Source organism: Chiroxiphia lanceolata, chromosome 1 (genome assembly GCF_009829145.1).
Source record: "Chiroxiphia lanceolata isolate bChiLan1 chromosome 1, bChiLan1.pri, whole genome shotgun sequence".
Taxonomy (NCBI): domain Eukaryota; kingdom Metazoa; phylum Chordata; class Aves; order Passeriformes; family Pipridae; genus Chiroxiphia; species Chiroxiphia lanceolata.
In genome coordinates this window covers 81,009,464-81,030,656 of record NC_045637.1, presented here as the reverse complement: position 1 = coordinate 81,030,656, position 21,193 = coordinate 81,009,464, and positions in this window count along the sequence as shown.

Sequence of the window (21,193 nt, the reverse complement as noted above, 5' to 3'; positions counted from 1 at the left end):
TACACAGATACAGGTGCATATACATATCCATACATGCAGCTTCCAACAGCCCAGGGCTGAGGCTGTTCCAGTGCCCCTGGGCTACCCTGCTCCTCTCTGGGGTGGTGGGACAGGCCCTGGCTACCAGGTCCTGCCCTGACCCACTAGGGATAATCCCCAGCAATTCCTGGAGAAGTTAAAAATTCAACATATCTATTTAATAGATATAACTAGAAATATCCAGCTTACTGAATGGAATTTTCCCCCACTCACATTATTGGTTCCATAGGTCATCACAGCTCCTCAATAAACAGTTTAAAACAAACGCGTTTGTGAACGACACCAGACTAATGATAAAATCAGGGCTTGGAATCTTCTGGGACACAAGTCTTTTTGTATGCTGCAATTCTTGAAGGGCCATAACAATGCTATTTTTGTTTCCATAGCACCTATCAAGTCTCAAGTCAATCTGAAATATTCTCATTTTAAAAAGGATATAATATATCTAGACAAGTTTCATTACTGTTGACTGCAATGCAGGAGACTGGAAGTTTAACAAATACTATGACTTTCCTTTCCAAAGAAGGAGGAAAACACTAATACTCAGTGGACATTGAATTCAGGCAGAAGAATAAGAAACGGAGAAGAGTGTCAAAGGAAGTGGTAAGGGGAACAAAAGCCCTGATTTTGAGATGTGTTAATGACATAGTTTGGGGATAGGTTCCATACTCTTAATTTCAAGTTTTAAAGACTAACTGTCACGAGAAAAATAGTTGTCAATGTAAGTTCCAATTCACCAAAACTCTCTAAAAGGGAATGTGCTGACTAAGGCTTCCTCTTTTTACTCTTCTGCATATAGAGTTACTTTTTGCATAGCTGTTCTTGTGTTTAGTAATTGAACATGTCTTCTTTAGACAAGTTGTGAATAAACAATGGGGAAAGCCTTTCTAATATCAATGATTAATTTAGCTGCTCACACAACAAAGTTATTTTTTTCCCTCACTCACACTGACATAATTGATTTATACCAGTAGAATGAGCAGGAGTACATGGCTTTATTTCATCTAACTCCACTTTTAAAGTCCTTAAAGATAATTTTCAGATGCTACTTGGTTAGATCTATCAAAAAGATAGACCAGATAGACCCAGAACCAACCCACTGTTCTTCATTAAATTATGTGTACAGTAAGTCTATAGTCTACAGAATGTTTAAGGTTTCTTTAAATCACTGCAAAAGTAAAATAGTGCACTGAGAAGGCCACAATAAGAATCACTGATTTCAACTCAGGGCTTTCATTTGCACAACTCCAAGGTCAGATTCTGAAGAAAAATTTAATAGAGAAGTAAGATTTCAAAAAATTTCTTTAAAGTGACTCAGTCTTCAGCTGTAGAAAAGCCCGATGCTTTACAGACACACTACATCTCAGCTATAACACTAATGAAGTAATACGACTATCTTTAGAAAATCATGCTTTAGATTAGAACATATTCATCCATATATAAAAAACTATTAAAGTCTTAGCTCGATCTGTATTACATTTCCATCCCTATTCTAATTAATTAATTATAGTAAGTGACTATTTTGAACTTATGAAAATGTCCATTTTTCTCTTTCAGTTCACCTTCAAGAACCTTATTGAACATTTTTTGTCATTTTTTCAAGAAGCTGTATAAAAATAAAACCCACATTATATGCCTTATCTCACAGAGAGACAAAAGCTTAAGAAGGATGACAGTTATATTACGAACAATACTTTACTCTGGTTAAGAAGCCCATACTTTAAATGCCACATTCTAAAATATAAGATTAAGACAGTGTACTAAGGCACTGTTACACTATAATTAAACCAGTGCATAATGAAACTTTTATTCTCACTCCAGTCACTTACTGACATGTTTTGTTCTCTAGTAAAACCTCTATTGTGTTTAAAACTTAGTAGTCTCTTCGTAGTTTAAGAGTCATAACATTGTGTTAGCAATATTTTTTTCAGTCTCTGCTACTTTCTTCTGGTCTTCTGGATTTAATGGTTATGCAAATACTCTTACTTGTCTATGAAATTTAATTGGCAAAATAGTGGGAGACTGGCCTTATATTGCTGTGAAAGTGAGTATGACATGTATTGTGAGTGCTCTGATTTACCCATTTTTCTGAGCAAAATCAAAAGCCTTGTAATGAATAGGTTTTTTAATACATTCCTCGGTTGATAATCATGCAAGGGTTAAAAAAAAAAAGATAACATTTGAAAATCCCTAGTAGAAAAATGGATCTAGGACCCTATTCCTAATTTGTTACAAAATGGTCAAAACACTTCTAAAATAAAAATATGTTTCCATTGCATGGAACTGCTTTAGGCATAATACCTAAAGAAACTTATGAAGAAGAGAAAGCGTCAAAGCCTCTGAGATTGAAGGTTATAGTAAAAAGCATGAGAACTAGATAGTTGTCCAACATATTTAAAAGAAAAAAAGATTGATTTCCTAATCTAGTAAACTTTTTTTCAAGAACTACTTGTTTTCCATCCTAGTCTAGAATTTCTGGCTAACCAAAGGAGAAGGTTGATGGCTGTCTAACATGATTAATGCCAGTGTTTAAATGCAGTGTTTTTTCCCTTCTAAAACCAGGACTTTTTCATATCTAGAAGATGTGGTTATCAATATTTTAAACCAACAATAGCCCATAAGAAAATATTTCAGTTGTTTAGGTCTTTCATGTGTCGAGCCCCTTGGGAAACTGCCCTCAAAGACAAAGGAGCTGAACAGAACTGGCAGCTCTTTAGGGACATTTTTCTTAGACTACAAGAGCTCAATTCCCATATATAAGAATATATATTCCCAAGGAATGCAGGAGACTGGCATGGCTCAGTAAGAACATCTTGGTCAAATTAAAGTATAAGAAGGAAATACGCAGGCTGTGTAACCAGGGATGTATATCCTGGGAAGAATATAGGAACAATTTCCAGATGTGTAAGGACAGGATTGGGAAAGCTAAGGTGCAGTTGGAGCTGAATTTGTTGACAGATGCAAAGAATAATGAGAAAGACATTTACAGGCAAGTTGGCCAAAAAAAGAAGATTGAAGAAAATGCACTTCCCTTGGTAAATAAGATGAGAGAGCTGGTAACAACTAACATGAAGAAGGCAGAAATACTCATCAATTATTTTTTACCTCAGTTTTCAATGGTAATTTCTCTTCTCACTTCTCGCAAGTCCCTGAAACTCAAGAGAGGGACTAGAGGAATGAAATCTCTTATATCATAGGATAAGACAGGTTTGAGACCACCTGCAGAACCTTACAATATACAACTCCATGGGACCAATGAGCTGCAACCCAGGGTCCTGAGGTATATGGCTGGTATAGTTGCCAATCCAGTCTCCATCATATATGAAAAGCCATAGCAACCAGGCAAAGTCCTCAGTGAATGGAAAAAGGGAAACATTACACCCATTTTAAAAAAATGTAGAAAGAAGGACCCGGGAGCTACCTCATGTCTGTGCTCAGTATCGTCACGGAGCAAATCCTCCTGGAGGACATTTCAAAACACATGGAAGATAGGTTTGTGACTAGAGACAGGAAAACATGCCTTCACTAAGGGCAAATCATGCCTGACTAATCTAGTGGTCTTCTGTGATGGAGTAACTACATCAGTGGACTAGGGAAGAACTACAGATGTCCATGTACCTAGATGTCTGTAAGGCCCTTGATATGAGCCCCCCTTAACATTCTTCCCCCTATATTGGAGAGATATGGGTTCGATGGATGGACTGTTAGGAATTGACTGGAAGGTTGCATCCAGAGATGCGGTCAATGGCTCAATGTCCAAGCGGCAACCAGTAACAAGTGGTTTCTCTCAAAGGTTTGTACTAGGACCAATTCTATTTAATATCTTTCTTAATGAAAGAGACAAAGAGATCAAGTGTACCCTTAGAAAATTTGCAGATGACACCAAGCTGAATGCAATTGATCCTCTTGAGGGATGGGACGCCATTCAAAGGGACGTGGACAAGCCTGAGGAGTAGACACATGTAAACCTTACAAAATTTAGCAAGGCCAAGTGCAAATTCCTGCACTTATATTGGGGCCATCCTCAGTATCACCAGAGACTGGGGCATGAATGGATTGAGAGCAGTCCTGTAGAGAAAGACCTGGGACTGCTGGTGGACAAAACACTGGATGTAAGCTAGCATTGTGCACTTTCAGCCCCAAAAGCCAGCTATATCCTGGTCCACATCAAAAGCAGCATGGCCAGCAGGTTGAGGGAGGTGATTCTCTCCCTCTACTCTGCTCTGGTGAAATCCCACCTGGACTACTACATCCAGCTCTGCTGGGAAAAAAAAAAGTCTTCAGTGAGGGAAAGTTGGTAAAATTTGGATTGTTCTGGAGAAGAGAATGCTCCAAGGAGACATTTGTTGCAGCCTTTCAGGACTTAAAGGGGGCTTATAAGAAAGATGGAGGGAGATTTGTTACCCAGGGTCTCTAGTGGCATGACAAGAGGCAACAGTTTTAAAGTCAAAGAGACATAAGGAAGAAATTTTTTATGGTGAGGGTAGTGTGACACTGGAACAGGTTGCCCAGAGAAGCTGTGAATACCCCATCATTAGAAATGCTCAAGATCACTTTGGATAGGGCTTTGAGCAATCTTTTTTACTAAAAGATATCCCTGCCCATGGGAGGTGGTTTGGACTCAGATGATCTTTAGAAATTCTTTCCAACATAAATAATTCTACGATTCTATCTTTTTTCATCATGGCTAGGTTTCACGAATGAAGATTTGGGAAGGGCTCTATCTGCATTTGCTACAAGAGCACTGGTGGCTGAAGAGGCCAATGTGAGATAGACAAGTCTGGTTGCAAAAGGCACAGCAGAAAGACTCCTTGGATGGTATTGGTAAGATACGATTCTTTCTGCCTTGTTTTTTCTCCTCGAGAGTGATCCTGAGGGCATTCTCACTGTCTTTTTTTAATTACGACTGAAATTCTTAACTATCACTTACCATCCTAAAACATGTTAAAATTAGGAGAGTATACTTTATGGAACAATATTGACTAAATCAGGTAAATTAACAGATTTAAATGCATCAGCGTTTAAAGATTAATTTTTAAAATTCAGTAATCTAAATAAATTTAGTGACTAAATTATTTTTGGGAATGCTACCTGGAAAAACAAACAAACACTGTTGTTTTAACATGTTATTTCTCCCTAGGGAAACTCAAAAAGTAACATTTTTATGGATTATAAAAGGCATACAACAAAGAGGTAAAAAGAGAAATAACTTTACAGATGTCTGTGCTTCTATATATCACAGGTTCTAGCTGTCCACCTAAGAAGAAAGCAAGTTGCATGTTAAATCACAACGTATTGTTTCTGTGAAATAGTTCTCTGTCACGTTATATACACACTTATTTAGCATCCAAACATGAAGTTAACTTGATATTCCTCTATCTTCACTAAATTATAAAATAGTTGTTTATGCATGTTTATTTGACAGAATTAAACTGAAATTAGGTTTCAACCTAAGGCGACTGAAGGCCCTCACTAAGACCTTAAATCACCTTGTCCGAGAGCTGCTCTATGCTGATGACACCGCCCTTGTCGCCCACACAGAAGCAGCTCTGCAGCTTTTAACATCCAGCTTTGCAGATGCTGCCCAGCTCTTCAGGCTGGAAGTCAGCTTAAAGAAGACAGAAGTTCTCTATCAACCTGCACCTCAGAAAGTCTTCCATCATCCCCATATCACCCTTGGCCAATCAGAGCTCAAATCAGTCCAGCAGTTTAATTACCTAGGTAGCCTCATCTCCTCAGATGGTAAGACTGACGGAGAGATAGACAACAGGTTAGCAAAGGCATATAGTGCTTTTGAAAAACTCCTTAAAAAAGTATGGCATAATAAACACCTGAAGAAAAGTACAAAGATCATTGTTTACAGAGCCATTGTGCTGTCAACTGTCTTATATGGATCTGAATCATGGGTCATCTACCGCCATCACCCGCGACTCCTAGAACGCTTCCATCAACGCTGTCTCTGTACAGTCCTAAACATCCACTGGTCAGATTATGTGACTAATATGTCTGTTCTTGAACAAGCAGCAGGTATGAGTATTGAGGCCATGTTGCTGAGAACACAACTGCGTTGGGCAGGACATGTCTCAAGGATGAAGGACCACCGCCTCCCTAAGATCTTGCTCTATGGTGAACTTGCCACCAGCTACCACAAGAGAGGAGCCCTGAAGAAAAGACACAAGGACTCCCTGAAACAACATCTCAGCCTTGGCCATATTGATCAACATAACTGGTCTACTCTGGCCTCCAGTTGGGAGGTCTGGAGATGCACTATCTATAACGCTGCTGCTTCTTTTGAGAAAGTACACAGGATCACTCCTAAGGAGAAAAGACAACACAGAAAGAACCATGTCTTGCAGAATTTACCACCTGAGTCCTTCTACTGTGCCTTTTGCAATCGGACATGCCTATCTCGTATTGGCCTTTTTAGCCACCAGCGCGCTTGTAACAAATGGGGGTAGAGCCCTTCTCAAATCTTTGTTCGAGAAGCCTAGCCACGATGATGATGATGATGAAACTGAAATTTCTCTTCACAAGGTATCTTAGACACCTACGAACTCATGCAAGCACACATGTGCTCATAATCTGACCAACTGCAGTTGTATGGTACCCAGACTGGGCCAGATCCTTCTTGCCTTTGTCAATCTGAAAGTTATTGACCAATTCCTTACCCCTGGATATACTCAGTGAATGCTGAATGACACCAAGAATTGCTAGATCTGTACAAAAATTTATCAATTAAAAGGCTATGTTGGTCAAAACCAGAAACTCCACTATTGCACACAAGGTAGTTCAGCAATGAAAGAAGAAGATGTGAGGCACACGGGCTGGAATTACGTACATGAAAAGAGAAATGTAGTGGAGAACACTGAACTGCTTTTAAAGTTTCAAGTTTTAAAGAAGCATAATAAAAAAGAGAGAAGGTACTATAAATCTTGTCTCAATACAGAGGATTTGTTTTGATTCCACTCCGCTCCTGCCCACCTCCCCCACCATTTAGAATATTTGTTTGAAGTACAAAGTTTATGGTTTCTCTCTGACCAAGAAAAGCTTTGTCTAATGCCTCTGAACATTGTTTTCCACTTGACAAAGTATGCATGCTTCAGACAAAAACACTCCTGTCAAAATGTTTGCTGTTTTTACAGCTGCTCAGAAGACTGTTCCAAATACTTTTGGACATGTAGAAAGACTGTCAATGACAAATATATGGCAATATCAAAGTATTGAAGCCATAGTCATCCTTAAAAAAGTGAATGGTGCTATCACAGTAAACACCAATAGAGTAAATACCAACATGTCTGAAACTAAGAGCTAAAGACAGATAACAGCTTGTAAATATTTGACCACTGGACTTACACATTTTTATTTACAAAACTTTTGATAAAAAATTGGAACAGAGCTACTAGTAATGATCACAAAAAGTGAAGTCCCAGACAATTCCTACCTTTGTTTCTGTAAAGAACATAAATGTTGTTTGGCTGCACGATATTAAGTGACTAAAGGCAAGAATTTACATTTCTTCTATATTTTCCCTTTTCTTACCAGACTTTGATCAAAAATGTTAATTTTCGTCTTGATAAGTTGGAACACTTTTATATACTTGTAGTGGTTTGACCTCGGCTGGACATCAGGTGCCCACCAAGTTGCTCTAACAATTATCTTCCTAGCCAGACAGGGGAGAGAGAATAAGGTGGAAAATGACTCGTAGGTTGAGATAAAGCAGTTTACTGAAGCAAAAGTGAAAGTTTGTGTGTGCAAAAGTGAAGTGTAAAATAAGAAGGTTTATTCTCTACTTCCCATCTGGAGTGATGTCTGACCACTTCCAGAGAAGCTTCAGCACATGAAGTGGTTTCTCAGCAGGCAGCCATCAGAAACAACAAATGCCCCCCTTCCTGCTCCTTTCCTTAGGTTTTATATCTGACTTGACATCATATGGTATGGAATATCCCTTTGGCGAGTTGGGGTCAGCTGGCCTGGGTGTGTCCCCTCCCAGGATCTTGCCCTTGATTGGGGATAGAATGTTACATGTTGGATTTACAGGTTTGGAGGACTAAGTATGAATCCATATGATTGTCATATGCAATGATGCAAATGCATAATTGACTAAATATATCAAATTAGTCCTGAAAATTTCACTTTTTAAAAACAATTCTTCTCTATCTATATCTCATGGCCAAGAGAAAGAAGAGAAATGTATCAAAAAATTCCAAATCAAGTATTACTAAGATCAAGATTTTACATGGAGATATATGGAAATATAAATAAAAAAAGGACATATATAGCTATATACTAATATATTAATTTTTCATTCCAGTCTAATTTAAAATGCCCTATCCATTGAAAAGTATTTTGGTTTTTAGCCCAGTGATTAGGCTTACAAAAAAAGATAAAAACTAATTATTTCTCTAAAGAAAAATGGACAAATTTTCCCTAATTTCAGAGATTTCATATTAGTTCCACATTGTCTGCTAAGTAGTCTATAATGTTCAGCAGCACACAATAGAGTGTCAACTATTCAAGAGTATTTCTGGTTGAAATTACCTTTTGGGACCCTATACCCATTTCCCAGGACATTATATTATCTGTTGCTTTACACCTCATGCAGTGATTGCAAAACTAAATCAGCAGTCAGACAACATTGCACCTGTACATTACTTTTAGTTTACACAGATAAAGGACTTCAGAAGATACAAGGTGATAAAAGATCAGACATGTTGGGCCCAATAGTGTATTGTTCAAGACCACTTTTCCACAGTTCTAGACATATAAGGAATATTTAAACTAGGTCAGGTACTATGGAAGAATATTCCAAGCTTAGAAGGGTTATCCTCAACAGAATTGCAGCTACATCTTTGCCCCTTTTTTTTTTGAAATCTTACCTCTATGGAAACAGAGATGAAGGCAAGCATGACTTTTCTTACGTATTACTCTACAGATACATCAAGATTATAAATAAAAATTTATCTGACTTTTATCTTGTTTACGTTACCTCCAAATAATCTTAAGAACCTGAAGGAGCTGAAAGATTTCTGCGTAATAATAGAAGTACCATTTTTATGCAAGACTGCCAGTTTCAAGAAGAACAGGGAAACAATACGGAGCTGAAAGTTATTGTGAGTCATTAGTTTACATCAGTTGTAGAAAAAACAGAGGAAATAAATCTGAATTGAGTGGAAGATAGCAATATAAAAAGCAAGTTGGTTCTGTTACAGGACATTGACCTTTCAAAAGGCTATAATTTCAAATTACTCAATATTCTTATTCACTACAGCTGCTTGTGATTATGTTCATTGTAGATAATAAAAAGTACTAACAATCAACAATGCATTCTGAACACAGCAGAATGTATTTTTGGGATATGGAGGAATGCAGTTCAGTTGTCTTACTTGATAAGTTTAATAAATAAGATTAAAATATCTTAAATATGATACTACACACTATTTCCAGAATCCAAGCACATGCAGCAATTCCAGCTGTATGTATCTTTAAATTATGGTTAAAAAATAAATGTTATTAGAATGGACAGAGGAGTAAAAATTGAATAAAATACAGCAAAGCATGAAGTAATTATAAAATAAACCTCTGGGATTTTGCTCAACATGAAGGAGAACAGGGAGGATGAGAAGTTCATGTCATGAGACAGCGGCATCGTGAATCATATTCCTTGATGGTCTGATATGGTATGATGTATTACAGTATGATATAGTAAAATATAGCACAGTGTAGCATAGCATAATGTAATATAATATAATTTACTAAATAATATATAGCAGGTACAATTTCAAAGACAAGCAATCTGAGGGTAAAACAAAAGTAATTCTTAATAAAATAATTTAAGCTGCATTAAAGTGAGGAAAACATCAGACAAAAATGTCTTTAACCATTTCTGTGAGAGCTGACAGTCTGTCCTGTAGGCCAGATAGATCTACATTCTATATTCAATAAAATTTTGAATTTTGTTTACATTGTTAATCATCTCTATTAAATAAATATTACTGGAACATAAAATACTCCTTTTCACTCTGTGAACTTAAGAAGTTAGAATAAAAAATGTACCCTTTTTTAATATACTTATAAGTATATGTATAACCTCTACTGATTTCTGTTTGGAGTTTTTTTGTCACTAAAGTGGCAACAAAATCTTTAGTATCCAAAGAAGAATTATAATGCGACCTGCAAAACTGAACAGTAATGTAGATTCACTTTATTACATTCAATTCCTCAAAGTTAATTAAAAAGAACCCACCAAAAATGTCAGGAATTAGGGTTGTGCTATTTCTGACTTTAGAGATCGTAATATATACTTTCAAAAAAACTTTATAACATGTCAACAGACGGATTAGAAACCTATATCTGATTAAAGCCTCTACTGAGTTGATGACTCCTCCATAGCATCATCTGTAAATTCACCTATTCAACCAATGATATTATCTTTACCTAATAAAGAAATTCAGTCCAAGTTCACTTGCTCTAACCTGACAGACACCACTTATGCTTTCTTTTGAACATCTCAAACTTTATTAAGTGAAAATTACAAGTTCATTTGATTCAAAGTTTAAACTTTTTATTACCTTTTGTTACCAACTCTAAGGGCAAAAACCCTAGATTTGGAGTAATTGAGGTGAAAAGAATAAGTGTTTCAGTAGTATTTATATATGAAAGCAATTCCATTTTTCAACATCTGAGAAATAAATAATTTATCCTTAGAAATGTGTATGTAAAAAAAAATTCCCCCTCTCAAAAAATCCTAATTAAAATTCAAATCAGGCTTTCCTATTCTTAACGAATTGTACACATTAACATTTTCTTTTTTCTGAAAAAGGCTTTTTTATTATAAGATAACTTTGGCGCTTCCTCTTTGTAATGATTACTTAATTACACAGCTGTAAAACAGTAGTGCTGAAAGAGGCCCTAAGATTCAATTAATTCATCCCTTGTCCCAGGGAATGTTTTGCCATTATGGCTGTTATTCCTGGCAGGTGACTATTTATTTAATTCTTTAAAAATCATTACAATGGAAGACAGAACCCCTCATACAGTTTATTCCAGTGTGATGTTATCTTTAAGTGGGATGCTTTCTGAATGGCAAATCTGAATCATCCTTCCCACAGTTTGAGTCCTCATGTCTGTTTGCAAGTCTACTAGGTATTAAATTGTTGTTTTCTCCCTCTTGGGAGTTATGATTCCAGTATTCTTCATCAGTCACACTTCCTAGGTCTTGCATAATTTTCCTGTATCCTGAACTCCTGATAAATAGCATAACTTCTAAGGTGTAACACATCAAATCAGTTCTAATCCTCTTACATTTGTCTATAAACATGTGTTAAAACACCTTTTTAATGCTTTTGTGTTCTTGGGAAGTTCAAGGTTCTTGTTGGAGTTAATGCTGAGTCTCCAAAGGATCAGAGGTGACCTCCACTTGGATAATCTTGTAAAAGCATGAATGCTCGCATGTGACAATCAAAGCAGTTTAGTTAGTGTGGTTTTTTTCTTTCCTCCCTTTTTTCTCCTCAAGTAAGTTCTGTGCTGCTGGAGCAGCCCTTGTGTGCAGCAGCCAGGGCTGCCCTATGCTGAACACAGCTGGTTCCAACAGCTCCATCAGCCCCACCACATATATGACATCACAAACTGAAAAGAGGTCAGAGTTGTAATACTTAAATTTAGATTGAGAAATAAATCCAGTTCATTAAAAGTATTGACAAGTTGCAATGTGTCTCATAAGAAAGGCAGATTATTATCTTTTAGAGTTTGAATCTCTACTGAAATTTTACCTTGAAAACATAAAATTCTGTACCTGCAGTATGACATCACATTTCAAGACTTTTTCCTATCACAATATTTCAGTTTGTATACCATTGAAAAAAAGATGTTGTTTCAAAGAACAAGAATTTTCCAGTAGGAAATGTAGACTAAAATTAAGTTTTGAAACTTTAGTTTGACAACTAAAATATAAAAGATACTATAAAAAGAACTGAAAAAAGAAAGGGCAACTTTTAATGTAAGACAAAATGAGAAAGAGTCTTTAGTGATTAAAATTAAATGATGGAAACATCCATTAGAAATTAGAAGACTTTGTAATTGTTAGAGTACATAAACACACTATTGCTAGAGGCATTAGGAGGCACAAACCACCTTTTGTTCATTATATTACCAAAGGACAGGAAATGAATGACAGCTTTTGCAATTCAGAATGTTTTGTGGGAAAGAATAGGTAAAAATGAAGAATTTGTCATATAGTAAACTTAATAATGGCTGCTCCAGCAGGTGAGTGGAAAGAGCAAAGCTTTCGCAAGGTGTTACATTCACATGAAAGAAGATTGTGATCAAAAACAAAACACACCATGGGTTTTAGAATGCCTGAAACTATAAGGAATAACAGGGTCAAATTATTGTATTTTTTACTCCTATGTGACTTGCCTGATTTACAACATTCAACCTTCACTACTATCTGAAAAAAAAAATCTACAGTAACACATTTTTTAAGTGCACTAGTTGATTTTCAAATTTTTAATCATTTTCTGTCTGAACCTTTCTAAAACACATTGCACAATAACTTTCAAAAGTCTGAAATTTAATAAAATAAATAGTGTCATGAAATAAAACATTGGTACAGCAAAGATGGTTGAGGGATTAGAGCATGTCATATGTTTCCAATAATAAGTTAAAGTTGTTATGAATAGAGTTTCTACACCTTTTTTTGGTGTTATGACCATGCTTTCTCTGCTCACATGTGTCCTAGCATAAGTGGTTGGAACTCATTGAGAACAGGTGTGTGAGTGTCTTCAAAGGGACCAACATAATGTTGATCCACACTATGAACACTGGTGGGTTTATCTTCCATACTTCTTTAGTTTCTACTTCCTCCTTGGTTACTGGGCTTTATCATCTCCTGGTCACTGTAGCCAAGACTGCCTCCAGTAGACAAATCTCCGAACTGATTTCTAAGTAGCAAGTCCAGCACAGAAACTTCCCTTGGGTCCTTCCTTGCCTGTGCCAAGAAGTTGTCATCAAGGTATACAAGAAATCTTCATTGTTTGAGTCCTGTGGTATTGTCCATCCAGCAGATAACAGGGTCGTTGAAGCCCCCCTCCAATGATCAGGGTAATTGAATGAGGCTTCTTTTCAGTTTTTTGAAGAAGGCCTCATCTACTTCCACGTCAGGAGGCCTACAACAGATACCCTTTATAATAGTACCCACATTGATCTGCTCACAAATATTGATCTGTAAACTCTTGACTCACTCCTGACACACGTCAAAGGAGATACCTGTGCCTAACAGTTTCTCTTTCACTCATATGGCACCCTCCTCACCTTCTCAGACTGTTCTTCCTAAGTAGTCTCTATTGTTCCACCATTATGATCTATCTCACTGCATCTACATTGTTTCAATGAGATATCTACAATGTAACTGTACACAGACTTGTGGCATTTTGGAGGTGCTCCCAAAAGTGCTGGGTCACCAGAACAGACAGGAGAGCTTTCCCCGTAAAACTGTTCTGCAGGTATTTTCCGCCTTTACATGCCAAGGCCTTGCTGAGAACTTCATCATGAGAAAAGTAGGTAATCCTCTTGGAATGTTTTGTAGGACAATTTGCTGAAAAGTTACTCCTTAGTTTGTGCATTGTGGAGATCGGCAGCAAAAGGATTACAGTCTTTCCCAATAATTAAGACATGACTTAGCATTCTCAAGAAACTTCCACATATTTATATTTAAGGCTTTCTGTGCACATTCATACAGACTTACCTAACTACCTTTAAAAACTCTTTAGTCACTGTATACCTTAATTTTGAATATCTGTAGGATGTAAGAATTTGTCACAAGAAAGATACAATTATTGTAATAACAAGTGTAAGAATATTCAACAGCAACACCTTTTGACAGGGAAAGCTGAAATATTTCAGTGACAAGATGACTGACTTGCCTAAAAATATATATAGTACAACTTGTCTCTCTGTCAGAGAGGATATGCTGGTGTGCAAACCGCAATTATTGCCTGTAGTTTATTTAGGTAGGATACAATGAGATATTCTTAAGGCATTCTTTTTTTTATTTCCCCACATATGACATTATAGAGGGAGAATAACATAATAAATTTTTGAATTAATATAATATAAAATAGAGCAATTCGATATACTAAATTTAAAAAAGCATCTATTAGCTAAAATTCATGGAGTCTGGTAGTACTATAAATTCCCTGTTTTCAACCTGCAAAACTCAAATTAGTTTTGTTTGGTTGGTTTTTTTGTTTGTTTGGTTGGTTTTTGTTTTGGGGTTTTTTTAACAGTGAAACTAGCAAATCAGAAAAAAATCAAGATTTTGTGTAGGAAAAGAGAAAATGGAATGATTACTTAATTACCTTCTCTGCGTCTTCTTTTTTTTTTATTTATTTTTCAAAATCATTTATTGTCTAATGACTCTGAGAAAGAAAAAGATCAAAAGAAATATTACATTTTTGTAGATTCTAATCTGTTTATACCTACAAGCTGTGTTGTGGTAACACACCTGGCAATGCATTAATAGCATTTCCTAGGAAATCTAATTTAGAAGGTTCATGCTGCCAACCATACTATGCAGCACCTAAACAGCAGGTGGGTGGAAGTCTAAGAAATACCTCCAGTGATACCTAGGCCTCAGTGTTAGAGGAAAAAACTTAAGTTACAGAATATTTACAACGATTTTCAAATCGAGATCTCTGTTTAATATTTCATTATATCAGAAACCAGCATTTTGAACTTAGTCTGACACACTGTATTTAGTAGTAGTACAAACAGAGTAGTGTCAAAGACAGAAACATTAAGATTTGGCTAAATATTCGGAATTGGAATGTCTATCCAAACTTATGACAGCCTTCTTCAGGGTCTTGCTATTCTCTGTCCTTTCCAGATGTATTTCGTTTACTGCTCTCAGTTCCAGCAAACTCAATGCCAAGATACATTTTTCCTCCCACTTTCATTTCTGCATCCTATTAGCTATTTTTCTTCCTGCAATATGTGGCTCCAGAAATGGTACAATTTGTAGCTGTATAGGATGTGATGTAAGCAGCAGTACAAAGTTACAGAATTTGATAGATATGCCTTTTCTGTTTTTATTTTCTGTGTCTTATTTCAGACATGGGCTATGGATGTGAGAAATAGATATCAAGCAATGATAGGAAACCATCAATGACAGCCTCCTGCAGCACTGCATAACAACCTGAGATGAAAAAAAGCTGGCATGGAATTGACATTAGAAACTTATGATGTTCCCAGTAATTTGCCAGGTTTTTCCTGTCCTTAAAGTTATTGGCAGCTGTGTCACACACCTGAAATGGGATTGCAATGATTTCATAAGAAATTTAATACTGGTAACCATGTAAGCACCCAAATCTCCTCACTTTTTGATTACAAGACAGTTCTATCCATTGCTTGACCACTCCTTGCTTCAACAGCAGTGAGGCCAGACCTCCAGAATCCACCTTTATGAAACTCTATTAGTAAGATTAAATTCTCTAAAACAGATTTGAAGTTTTGGCTGTCTTTGAGATCATACTACTTACAGCAGAATGTCACTATATTAAAATAACCTACAATAGTATACTCAATATCAGAATGCCTTTAGTTAAATTGAATTAAAAAATAGAAACAGACCTCTCCAGATGCAAACATTCTTTTTCACCGTGGACAAAGGCAACACAGCTAGGTTTATTCAGAATATTGGACACTGGAAAACCTGAAGAGAACAACAATGTCATAAAAAAAAAATACCAGGATTTTTAATCAGAGATTTTAGGGTAGGTAACTTTCAAGAGTCCTGGATCGATACTAACAAAGCTATCCCTTCACAATATAATTGTGACCCATACATTTTTATTTTTAACCACTTTATAAAATCCATTCCTAATTCAGAAAACGTGGTGTAACATTGTATAGCAGAATGCAAAACTTTAGCGCTCAGAAAGATTAGAGGTTTTCTCCTCCTCGTAACTAAACCAGCTTACTCTACTTGATCTATAAATTTATAGTCCTTCTCCAAGTGAAAATATATCTGCAGGATAAATGAATATCAGAAATACATAAAAGAAAACATATTCCTCACTCTGACATGAGAATCATTTTGGAGTTTCAGAAAATGATTTTATAACAGGTACAAAAAATAGGTGAAATTAAAGTTGTTCTAGAAATCTCTGTAACGTACCTCGAGTGTGCAATGAAAAATTATATAATCCAGATAATGAATAAAATTAATTATCCTTGTTAGAGAAACCATTTTGAATCTATCAACTCAGAGGAAAAATATTCTCCTGTAGTTCTTGTAAATAACACTTTCAGAGCTGCTCCTATAAACAATTTATAGAAAGTAAACTACGTCAATAAAAAAATCATGCCAGTGACTACCATGTTGTTTTAATGTAATTATAAAGCAATTTAGTGCAAGCTAAACTGTCAAACAAGAATCCATTGTGGCAAAGAATCTCTCAACCTTAAGGAGTAACCTCGAGGGTTGCCCCTACTTGAAGGGAGATCCCAGCACGCAGCCCATTGCCATACAGGAGAGCCCAGTGAGCCCTGGGCTGTCCACTACTGATGGAGTAAGGTGATTGACTTATAGTCATATTTGCATACCAGCAAGGTGTCACTGTTCCAGACAGCCTTGGCTACTATGTTGTCATTCCTCCCCCAAAGTCCACAGTAAGCTGGATGCAACTATCACAACCTGCACTAGTGGTTGTGGATTAAGTAGGGAAAGGGGTGGGGGAAGCACGCCGTCTCATCATGGTATACAATACTTCTAACTGAATTCTAGTCTTTATTCACTAGAAGGGGTAAAAATTAATTGATTAAACCTTTTGTCTGTGCAATATAACTAATTTTTTCTTATAGTTTATAGATTTTCTTTTTCTCCTCTGTCATGTGCATATACTTACGCCATTTAACAAAAAGAAATAAATTCACAGCATCAAGCTTAAAACTGAGACCTGAAATAGATTGTTCCTTTGAGGAGGATAAAGGGAGTTTATAGCCAACACAGGAGTAATTATACTGATCTGTCTTGACTTTAAAAAAAAAAAAAGGAAAAGAAAGAACTTTCGATTCTTCAAAACAGTAAATGTTCACATAAAGGCGTGTATATACTCTGTGCAGTGACAATAATCTATGTTCACCCACAAGAGCAAATATTACCAAAATTCACAAACCAGAGCAAATTTGAAAGTAGACTATGTGCTCAAACCCCGATTATCCTTTCATTACAAAACAAAGCAGTCCAAATGCTGCTTGGACATGGAATTGTGTATGAAAAATGTGGAAGGTAATATCCACATCAGTTTTCCTAAAATCATGGAGATAGTATCAGAGACAATCTTTCCTTTAGTAAGCATGAGAAAGAGGCAGAGCGAGCTGAAGTTTTTTAGCACAGCGCACACCTGAATCCCTTGATCTATATGCTTAAAAATAGTTTTTAAAAAATCCAAACAAAATCATTAGTTGAACCTTAGTCATAGCAATAGTTGATGTCAGTCAGGAAGAGGTACTGGCATGACAAAAAAGGATAAAATCTTTGCAGAAGAACTTCTTTGAGAGTCCTACTTCTCGCTGAATTGTCTTCAATAGAAGGACAAATCTGAAAGAAATTGTGCCAGAATTTAATTTCTTCTCATCAGTACAGGAGCTAAAGTGACTGTGTTGAGTTACACCAGACACCAAGAAGAAAGATTATAGAAGTGGAAAGTACAGTTATTCAGTCTGTAGACAGAAAACTCAGACATTTCATCTGACTCTGAAACTGACCACTGAGATGTACTGCAACTGCAAAACTACATAACAGCTGAAAGCTACTAGGAGACACCTCTTTGTTTGGAAGTCTGGGAGACTTCAGTGAACACAGATTTATGTCCATATATTTGTTTTGATATTTCAGTTACTATGAAGCAGGTTTTCTTGGAACAAAAGAGAAACATAAAATATCAGAATAATGGTGTAGGTAGTCATTTATCTGAATGCATCTTGATGGCATTCTTATGTATGCTCTACTCTTTGTCTTTTTAATAAAATTTATTTTCTTCTATAAAAACATTCAATACTCGTGAGAAGGAAAAACTTCTTAACAGAAGTCAGAAAATGCATATTAATAACAAATTGTTGATTGAGAGCTTGAACTGAGGTTTTTGGTCATTTTAACGCATATACCCAAAGAATGTTTGGTCTCATCCTAAAATCAGGAAAACTAATTTATGCCTTTCATTAAAAAAACAACAAAAACAACTTCACATTTTATTGTGCTTTAGTTTTTAAAAATAATACAAACCAGCACTATAATAATCATGCAGATAATCCTCTGTTGCAGTTAGAACTGGAAAAGCAAAAAATCAGTTTAATAGGAATTAGAGTTGAAACTAAATTTTTATTCTGCAGTCACCAGTCTTCCGCAGGAGGACTAAAAGTTTTGTTTCACCTTCATTCGAAAAAAAAGTTTAGGTGCCAAAAATTCAGATAGATGGAAAATAGTCTATTATCTTCATTTTCCTAGTTTGATAAAGGATAATATTTGTATCAGATTGTCTAAGTTATTTGCTGTCAAAAATGACAAGACACAATAATGACACCATTCTGGTACTGTCAGGTACAGCAATAAATGCATTATAATGAAATTAATGATAAAGAAATTTACCTTAGACAAAATCCCATGTTTTCAGCAAGACCTTTTGTTCTTCTGTTTGTCTATGTTTGTTGCTCAATATCTTCATGAATGATGTTGGAAAAGGCAAGACAGATAGCAAAGGTTGTGTTGAGTGCTGTGTTTGGGAATTTTTTTGTAGGGCAGTGGTCTTTTTGTCATTTTTAACTTTTTCAGACATTGATGCAAAATGTGCCGTCCCATCATTCTTGCTTCATATACACATATTCTCCAATAACTTTATGTAGAAGTCCATAACAAATAGTGACAGATGAAAAAAAGACTGTCAAAATTAAATAAAGGAGACTTTCTTTTCCTTAATATTATTTTTTAATTACTGGGCACGCACTTACATCACAGGACAACAAAAATACTCTTACCTCCTAAACAATGGCTTAAAACTGACATAAATACTGTAAATCCTGAAGAAAATATTTGTAATTAGGACTGCATATGCATGGTTTTTTCTTCTAACATGAGAGTTCTTCTATTATTTCTATCTAGTTAATCTGAGAGTCACCAGGGTTATCAGTGAAAAAAGTCAAAGCAAGAGGAAAAAAATTCAAGAAATGTACCTGGAAGTTATCAGAAATATTGCCAAGGAATTCTCAATATTTTGAAAACACAATGTATTTCCAGATGCATTTTCAACATTAAGACATCAACTGCCTCAAGGGAGTACAACTTCAATCACCCAAGAAATATGTAAATGCATATAGAGAGGGTCACAATACTACAGGGAAGACCAAGTCCAAATTTTTATATTAGCTGGACATACCTGGAAGAGATTAATTTCATATATAAATCATGTAAAAAGAGAGAAAAGTATAGCTTTGAAGGATTAGACAAAACTATAACTAATAAAATCTGAGATTAAAAACTAAAACAGATCATATAATATGTGTGATTAAACAGTTCCTTCTGACGATGGAATCATCTTCCATTTTTTTTCCTAGGGTGTCCAAAGAGTCAGTGTCAATCTCTCAGATTGTGTTGAAGTTGCAGTTATCTATTAAGGGAAAAGAAACAGCTGACTCATTCACCTGAGACACAACATAATAGAATAGCAACTGGCACATGTAAAGAGCAAAACATGCAATCAGTACATTAGCTAGCACGTTGATGACATTTTTTAAAACACCAAATTGTATTCAACAATTAAAAAACACAGTTTAGTAGAGGGGGTTATTTGTTGATTAACTCATTCACATTGAACCCCTAGAAATCTGCCAACCTTGCAGTATATATTCACAGTTACACATGGTACCTTTAAATATGAAAAAAATGGGTTTTCTTGGATGAGGGCACTTGTCGATTAGTCAGAGTGGGAACAGTTTTAAAGTAGGGAGAATTACAGCTTTCAGACACAGTTACTTATAATAAAACAGTTACAACAAAAATCCCTTTGCTAAGCAAACCTGAACAACCTGCTTTAAGGAATAATGAAATGCAACATGTTGAAGGATAAGCAGAAATAGAATTTCTCAAAGATAAATGCTTACTGCCATGAGTTTTACATTGGTATGTTTGAATCTTGAGGATATATTCAAATATAGGTGAGATCAAAACAAGAACAAATCAGACTGTAAAACTCAAAATAAGTTTTAACACTCTAAGATGTATTTGTATACACAAAAAGCCCTGAAATTTAAAACTTAAGTATTACTAATACATGAATGGTTTCAGTGTCAAAATGCAAATTGTTCACTTCTTTTTTCAGCATGTTCATTCTAAACTCTATGTAAGATAATACCTGTGATAGAAAAGCATACTAGGAATCCAGTACCATAATTAGTTTCCAGAAAAATTTCACAACTAATATTGGTATGAATGCAATCTGAGAAATTTTCTGCTTCCAAGTTTAAAGAAAGTGAACGAACAAAACATCTTTCCTTTCTCTTTGCCATTATTTCATCCATCAACCATGATAACTTGATGTGTTGTGAATATTTTTGTTCCACAAATTAGGAATGTATTTCTTTATATCTATATTCTTTAAAGTATCACAATAAAAATGCAGCAGTAGAAGATGCTGGTGTATACAAAGATCAGATATTTGTATGTTGTGGCCAGTATAAAGACCTTGTTTCTTTTGGAGATAGTCCAAATGCAAAAATAAAAGCTGGAATTCTTAAAAACTGCAATTCATTGCAGCTTTGATTTTCTACAGAAATACTTGGAAGTGTTTACTCAACACGTGAGATAGTCCTTCAGCTGTACTACCTACTTTTTGTTTAAGAGCAGGTGATGTTTTTACAACACTGAATTTTTACCTCTGTATGGCATTCAGACTGGTCTGTCATGAGTGTTAAGTAAAGTGTTGCAGACTCAAAATGATAACTCAGAAAATCTCATTATGTCTAAACATCTGTTTCTTGACAGTATTATCAAAATGTTTAACATTATCAGTGAAGCACTGACAATGAATATATCCACTGGCATTGGATATACAATTAGGTTTGTGGCAGTTGAACAAAGGTTGCTTGACTTTTTTTGGGTATTGAG